We start from the raw sequence: 6,922 nt of genomic DNA on the forward strand, positions 1-6,922 counted from the left end.
ACAGCGGGTAGGGCGTTTGCCTTGCATGCAGCTGACCCGGGTTCGATTCTTCCATCCCTCTGGGAGAACCCGGCAAGCTACTGAGAGTATCCCACCCGCATGACAGAGCCTGGCAAGCTCCCCGTGGCGTATTTGATATGCCAAAAACAGTCACAACAAGTCTCATAATGGAGACGTGACTGGTGCCTGCCCGCTCGAGCAAATCGATGAACAACAGGAAGACAGGGCTACAGTGCTACAGTGCTTAATTCCACGAGGTCATTGGAGGCATCCACCACTCTAGAATTAGTCGATCAAGTCAGTTTAATTGTCTGCCCGGGCTGCTGATGGACTCAGCATCTCTTCGACTTCCTCTGTCACCAGATTCCTCCTCCCCCCACCCCAAGTGGAATCCCAGGTTCCTTCAGCCCAGCACATATGGGTTCATTCACCAGGTGTCAGGCTTTGCGATTCGGGAATCCTATGGGGAAACAGATGTGGATTCTCACCAAGTAGCAGTAGGGGGGAAGAAATAATATTGGCTTGAATTGACAGAAATAGATCAAAATACCTGTGTCCTGAATATAATTCATGGGCCAGAGCGATAGCACAGCGGGAAGGGCGTTTGCCTTGCATGCGGCTGACCCGGGTTCGATTCCCAGCATCCCATATGGTCCCCCAAGCACTACCAGGAGTAATTCCTGAGTGCAGAGCCAGGAGTAACCCCTGAGCATCACCGGGTGTGACCCCCCCAAAAAAAATCATTCTCTGAATATCATTCACACCAAACACATACACATGCAAATACATAGACATGCACATACACATGCATATGTACATATACCTAAACATACTCGTAGACGTGAACACGCATGTACATACATTTCTGGAGCCTCTCCTTTTCTGCTTCTCAGATGTGCCAGGAGAATGGAAGAGACTCCAAACTAGAACCTAGGGTTCCCTTAACAAGGAAACAGGAAAGTAAGGGAGAGATTCCAGAAATACACAAGAAGCCAACATTTAGAATTATAACTAGATGGCCTTGACTTGATTCAACAATAATCATCAATATGTCCCGAGCTATATTTGTAGAAAGGTTTTTGTTATCCTGATAAAGACGAACAGATCTCGCTAGTTCTGTATATATCTCCCATCTTTCTGCCTTGAGTGCATGCATATGTGATGCCTTGAGCCACAGCAGCTATTTTGTGACCAGGAGGCAGCAGAATCCATGCAGAGGGCCACGGGGATTGTCTACAAATTCAAGTCAGACAGAAGAGCAGAAGGATGGGAGAAAGATTCAGGCCATGTTTGACTAGTGACTCTCCCTGTGAGGCGATACAATGCCTTTCATTTCACACCACGCCATTAAAGTTTAATTACTTTCAGCTCTCTATACAACACTTTCCCTAACCACTCTCAGTTGGGCATTTTTAAGGCATCTTAAAAATACCTGCTTGAATGGCTGGAGTGATAGCACAGCGGGTAGGGCGTTTGCCTTGCACGAGGCCGACACGGGTTCAATCCCTAGCATCCTATAGGGTCCCCCAAACACCAACTTGGAGTAATTCCTGAGTGCAGAGCCAGGAGTAACTCCGTGCATCGCTGGGTGTGACCCAAAAAGAAAAAAAAAAATACCTGCTGGAAAATTGGTCCTCACTCACTGCAATATTAGAGCTAGAAATCCGAGTTGCCCCTGGGTCCCCGAGAGAGCCAGAGACACGGCAGCTAGTGTGCATGGGGCTGGCGGGGAAAAGGAGAAAGACTCTCAGTGAGGGAGGCTGGGAGTGTCATTTGTTCGACGCTTCTGACATATTCCAGATCCATGTTTCTCCCCCGGGGACCATACGGCTTCGGCCCCCGTGAGCCCCCAGGACATGCCAAGAGGCCCACGGTTGCAGCTGTGGTGGTGGAGAGGGGAGAGGGGTGGCAGGAGACAGGGAGGCCACTGGTGGGACGGGGTCACAGGCAGGAAACCAGACCGGAAGGAGGGCCCGGTGGGGGGGAAAAAAAAAGATGGAGAAACAGGGAGCAGATGCTAAGGCACGGAGGCTTCTGGCCGGGCCTTCCTAAGGAAAGCGTTTCCCGGTCCCCCTGGGTGGCAATGCCCTGGGGACTGGAGTCCGGGCGGGAGCCAGGCCTGTGTGTAACCCTCCGCCCACCTCCGGCTTCTCCGGGGAGCCGAGGACTGAGTCAGCTTCTCCCGACACCTGGGTTAATAATCCGGAGGGCGCACAGCCAGCCTCTCCGTCACCGCCCGCCCGGACGGACGGACGCCCCAGCCAGCCGCGATGCCTTTCAAGGTCAGCGTGTCCCTTGTTTTTGCAGCCTGCAACGCGCTGCATCTTGAACCTTTCCGGCAGGGCCGAGGGAGCCGGGGCCCGTGGGTGTGAGCGAGAGAACCCCATTAGTTCTCTTCTTCCCAGGGAGCGAGAGCCCCCTCCCCCTGACCTCTGCCTGGGACAGGCCCAGGGGAGGCCTGCAGGATCTCCTCACATCTCCGACGGGGCCAACCGAGACTCCAGGAACCACTGAGTCTCTGTGCCCTCAGGGACAGCCGGGAGGGAGAGGGGCAGAGAGGGCAAGGAGAGGGGGGCGTTTCTGCGGCCTCTGCTCGGTGCCTGCAGCGGGGTGGGTAGGGAGGCAGTTCCCTAAGCATTTAATCCTCACAGGAATCCCAGCAACCGGGGCTGGAGGGATAGCACAGCGGGGAGGGTGTTTGCCTTGCACGTGGCCAACCCGGGTTCAATTCCCAGCATCCCATAGGGTCCCCCAAGCACCGCCAGGAGTGATTCCTGAGTGCATGAGCCAGGAGTAACCCCTGAGCATCACTGGGTATGACCCAAAAGCAAAAAAAAAAAAAAAGAAGAAGAAGAAGAAGAAGAATCCCAGCACCATAGCTCCCTGGTATAAAGGAGGGAGGGAGGCTCGGAGGGAAAAGGCCATTCTCCTGTCCCCCTCGCTGAGTGGTCAGGGTGTTCATCCTTATTTCTGTGATTTGTGTGATTTGCCATCTTTTCCATATTCCTGGCAAGGTGGCAAGGGTACTGATTGCATTCCTGAGTTCTGGAATGTGGGCACATGCAATGCACAATGCACCTCCCCTCCCCCCCTTTCACCTAGACCCCGGATTTGTTTTTCACATTCCTAGCTGGAAGCGAAAGACACCCAGAAGTCTGTACCCAGGATCAAGGACCCAGAGCTCTTGAGTTGTCACTGAAGGGGAGGGGGAGTGGATTGTCTATTTGATTCAGTGGTGTGCAAGGAGCTATGTTGTAAGGGGCACTTTTGTTATCCTGGTAAGAGGAACAGATCTAACTAGTCCGATACATTTCCTGCCTCTTCTTGCCTTGAATGCAGATGTGATGAGTTGAGCCATGGCAGCTGTTTTGTGAGCAGGAGGCAATATCTATGAGGAGGCAAGATCTACCGGTCAACTGAAGGAGGAAGGTCAGAGAGGTGGAAGGACACCGAGATGTGAGGGTCACTGCTGTTTATATATATATATACATATATATGTGTGTGTGTGTGTGTGTGTGTGTGTGTGTGTGTGTGTGTGTGTATGGGGGGTAAAGCCCTGGGCTCTTTTTTTGGCCACGTTTTTGAGGATAGCATATCTAAATGAAAAGGAGTCCAACACCCATTGTCACCCTGTGTTAAAAAATAAGATATTTTTTAAAAAGCACATCAACTCCAGTATGACAGACATTTCAGGTGTGTTGTCCAGGCTGGGCTAAGTTCTGAGAAGCTAACCTAGTGATGGTCCCTAGAAAATGGACTTTTATTTCAAAAGGATAAAAAAAAAAAAAATGAGTAGGACACAAGGATCAGGACACTAGAAAGCCACTGGGGCTGCTGGTGAGAAGCGTCAAAGATTTAGAAGAGGGGGATTTAGCATCCTTCGTCTTCTCACTCATTCTAGAGCATCTTCCACAGGAGGGACTGGGGATAATATTCATCCACGGAGACCTAGACCCACCGTCATGCAAATTCCATGCAAAGCAGATGCAAATTGGAACTCGTGTCAGGAGGGAAGAGGTGAGGTTCCTGCCTATGGCGAGTACGGGATAACACCCCCCACCCCAGCGCCCCTGCCCCTTAAGAGCCCCCACCATGCCTTCATTTCCGAAGGAAGTGGGCATCCAGAGAGGAAACATTGCTGCCTGATGTCACCACGCAGGACACAGGGACAGAGAGGAACGGGGACAGGGTGGTGGTCAGCTCTCTCCACCCCCCTCCAAGTTCCCCACCCGCGTCCCCTGCTCAGCACACCTGCTAGCGAGGGCTCAGTCCAGCGCCCACTCACTCTGCTTGTCCCTGAGCCCTGTGGCTCGGGGGGTAGGGGGGGTTCTCTGTCCAGTGCCCCCAACAAGTGAGGTGGGAAAACTGAGCCAGCACTGGCCAGCACCGTCCTCTAAGACCTGCGCCGGCTTTGGGAGACGCGGGGGCGTGGGGGGTGGGGGGTCAGGGGCGGGGATGGGGGGGGTCTCACTGCCAGCCCCGAGCATGCGCATACCGCACCACTTCTGCAGCCGCATCTGCAGGGCCCCAGGATGCAGTGGCGGCCACTGCGAGGCGGGGAACCAGGGCAGCGCTGACCGTCCCCACTGCGCTGGGCCACCGGAGGTCACGGGCTGCTCTGATTGGAGCCCTCCACGGTGTTTGCTTTCGGTGCCCCCACGGACCTCCTGACGGGGCTGGGGGACATGGAAATAAGTCAGGGCTGACCCTTCTGGTGACCCGTAGCCTCGCCAGCCAACTCCTGATTGCAACCTTCTGGCTTCGGTAACAGCCTTTAATTCAGGGCTTCTGGCTCCGCCGAGGCCGGAGTCGCAGCGCGGGGCGCAGTCACACGCACGTGCTGCGAGGGCCCTGGGGCTCGCCCGCCCCCCCCACCCCCCACTCAGCACCTAGCGAAGGAGGGAAGGGGAAGGAGGAAGCCAGATGGCACTGCAGATGCGCCTCCCGGGAGCCACCCCCTGCCCGGCCAAGCCCGGGGGCAAACTGCTGGCCACATGCGCTTACACGGGCGTGCAGTCCGAGGTGGCGATGCTAACGGGGCACCCAGGCAGCCGTGCCAGGGGCCAGAGCGGCGCTGCCTAGCCCCTGCTCCCCAGCTAGCGCGCTGTTGGGTCCTGCCACCAGGACCCGGGGCCTCGCCAGACTCACATGTGGACTCTGGCTCCTGTTTAGATGCACACGCTCACAGGACTTGTACAGTATGCGTATGTGTGCGTGTGCACACACATACACGCACACACGTGCACAATACACCTACCCAGAGGTACATACATGTACATATGCACCAATGTACATGTACATACTCACGTGTATATACACTCATATACACTCTTATACATATGCACACACATATACACATACATACATATATATTCACACATGTACATAAATGCATACATCATACATGCACACACCACACACATACATATATACACATATGCGTAGTATGTACGTGCAAATGCATATGCACATCACATGTACCTATTATACACAATACACATGTATACTTATGCACACATATACACATATTATACACATATACACTTACGCACATACTTGTACACACATCACATGCATGCACTATACACATGTGCACAGACACACACCACCTGCATGCATTGTACACACCCACAGAGGCACACGCATCCATGCGTATAGCGCTAGACCCCGTCAACCCACCTCACCCCCCACCCACGCTCCCGTCTGCCCCCTGCATCCTCCATCAGAAGCACCGACGAGGACGAGACGGAGCGTGGTTCACGCCCTGGTTTGACCCGGACCCGTGGTTTGGTTCCTCTGCCCGCCAGTGCCCCGGAGAGGAGGGGCCCCGCGTCGCCATGGCAACCGAGGGCCGCTTCCCACACTCACCTCCCACTCGGCCACCAGCGCACCAGGCCTTCCCAGGACCCAGATTCTCAGCCTGCTCGCGCCCACGACCTCCAGAGGCGCAGGAGGCGGGGCGGGCATCCCTGCCCTCCTGCCCGCCGCCCGCCCCCCGGGTGCTCCTGCTGCCAAGCCGGCCCGGGCCGAGCCTGAGCAGAGCCAGGGGCCCCGCTGGCCTCTGCGCTGCCTCCGCACAGGGTCTCAGAGCCGGGGCATCTCTGTCCCCCGCTCTGGCACCCGGGGACGCGCCGGGCGTGGACAAGTCCCCCCTTCCCCGCTTGCAGGACCCCTACCGCCAGGTCTTTGGGAGAGGAGGGTGGACGCTTCCCTGCCCTCACCTCCGCTCCCAGGGAAAGACCCGGAGCGCATCAGGAGGAAGAGGAGAGTCGGAGCAAGCGCGAGGGGTGGGTTTTAAGTGGGAAGAAAGCAAAACAACCCTGGCCTGGTGTTCCCCGGCGCGCGGGTTACGTAAGGGCCCGCGGTGGCCACCGGGCGGGCAGAGCGCGGGACAGCGAGCCCAGGAAGGCAGGGCCGGGCACGTGGGAACCCCTGCTCCCCCCTCCGGCAGTCCTCCCTTCCCTCTCCCTCTCCCCTTCCCTCCTCTCCTCTCCTTCCCTCTCCCCTCCTCTCCTCCTCCTGCCTCTTCCCCTCTTCTCTACTCCTCTTTCCAGCTCTCTCCTCCTCCTCTCTTCTCCCCTCTTTTCCCTCCCCTCCTCCTCCTCCTGCCTCCCCTCTCCTCTTTCCCTCCTCCCCCCTCCTCCCCTCCCCTCTGCTACCCACTCCCCAGCCCTCCCCTCCTCTCTTCCCCCAGTCTTCCTGGTAAGTGACCCCATCTGCCCCATTAGCAATTTCCTTCGCTTTGCTGTTTTCTTGATGAGCTCACGCTGAGTCCGGCGCTCAGGAGGAATACAAAGTGTTGGGGAATGTCCAGGGACACCAGCCCCTATTGTGGCCAGCACCGGCTCTCCCCGAAAAACATAAGAACAGCAGAAATCCCGCTCTGAGGGAGGGCGGCGCAGCAGCCTAGCTGGGCACTGGG

General features: G+C 56.3%; 1 long non-coding RNA gene across 1 annotated transcript; it reads right to left on the bottom strand.

The window, feature by feature from the left end:
* Nucleotides 1–385: 385 nt before the first annotated feature.
* On the bottom strand, nucleotides 386–4,635 carry LOC129403316 (uncharacterized). The gene is made up of 3 exons (XR_008629127.1): nucleotides 4,501–4,635; nucleotides 862–940; nucleotides 386–460 (listed from the first exon to the last, which is right to left on the bottom strand). It is a non-coding gene; the product is annotated as an uncharacterized LOC129403316 (long non-coding RNA).
* Between the last annotated feature and the right edge of the window lie 2,287 nt (nucleotides 4,636–6,922).

Source organism: Sorex araneus, chromosome 3 (assembly GCF_027595985.1).
Source record: "Sorex araneus isolate mSorAra2 chromosome 3, mSorAra2.pri, whole genome shotgun sequence".
Taxonomy (NCBI): Eukaryota; Metazoa; Chordata; class Mammalia; order Eulipotyphla; family Soricidae; genus Sorex; species Sorex araneus.